Below are 1189 nucleotides of genomic sequence, written 5' to 3'. Positions count from 1 at the left end.
CTTTTTGTTGTGCTCATTACTCAATTCCTCGTGTTCCCTCGTACCAGAAAAAAACATTAAAATATCGTCACCATCACACCAACAGCACCAACACCAAGGAGGGAATTACTCCTCAGGTATTCATTACATATCCCGCTAACCCTCTTTACGCCTCCACCCTCTGCTCTCTCGACCTTACGCATCGGAAAATTAAAAATAATATGAGTTGCTGGGTACGGACGTGGCAGAGAGAGAGAGAGTTCCGACGCTGTAGTCGAGAGGGAAGTAAATGTCCGTCTGCGTTAGGCACCTGTTTTTTTTTCTCATCTTCCTTTCTTGTGGCTCTCAGAACTTCTCCTAATGGCCCCGGTGTGTCTGAAGAGCCCAGGAACACGGGCACGAAAGGAGGGGATAGTTCTACATCCGGGGACACGGCCCACACCCGTTGGCTGTCCCGAGGAGGAGCAACACGAGCAGGTGTTCTGACTGGTTCGTTCTAGCGAGGTCGGGGTCCGGGCCCAGACGGAGGCCCCGGGGGCATCGCGCAGCCAGCTTTACCCCGCTAACATCCCATTTCTCGCAACCCCCGCCCTCTGCAACGAGGTCGCCCTCCAACCCCAACGGCAACACGGCCAAGAAGCCTCGTTCTAGCGCCCTGCGAGCCTCCCGCCCGTCCCGCGCTCGGGGCCGAGGCGGCATGGGGGTATCCTGCGGGGTCACACGCGCACCTACAGTTATTTCCACAGGAATTTCTGCGCCCGAGGTCTTAAGCGGGAGAAATGACTTAGAACCACTTTCTGCCCTCCCATAAAAGAGAGATGTCGCTCTGAGTCAGTGATGCAGAGTGCCAAGCCAGGTGTGGGTGCCACTGCTCCGATGACTCCCTTTGATGATGCCACACTCAATCCACTTCCTCCTTCACTTGCAAACGCAAGGTAGTCTGCGAAGCGATACCGATAAGTAAATGTAATTTGGAGAAAAAAAAATCTAGAATGACACTGAAAATAAAACATTCTAGACAATCATTCTCCTCGCTGGCCACCAACGAGATAAAATACGATAGCTTTGTGTATGTGTACCCGCGTGTGTCTGTACTGCCGAGGCTGGGGAGAGGTCAACTATCTTACTTCCGCGACACCATTTGCAAGATCTTTATTCAACACTATGGAGACTGGGAGAGCGCGGTGATGGTGAAAATTACGACAAAGCC

This window comes from Penaeus monodon, chromosome 19 (assembly GCF_015228065.2).
Source record: "Penaeus monodon isolate SGIC_2016 chromosome 19, NSTDA_Pmon_1, whole genome shotgun sequence".
Taxonomy (NCBI): Eukaryota; Metazoa; Arthropoda; class Malacostraca; order Decapoda; family Penaeidae; genus Penaeus; species Penaeus monodon.
The sequence above is the reverse complement of the archived record's forward strand: the minus strand, read 5'-3'. Positions refer to the sequence as shown.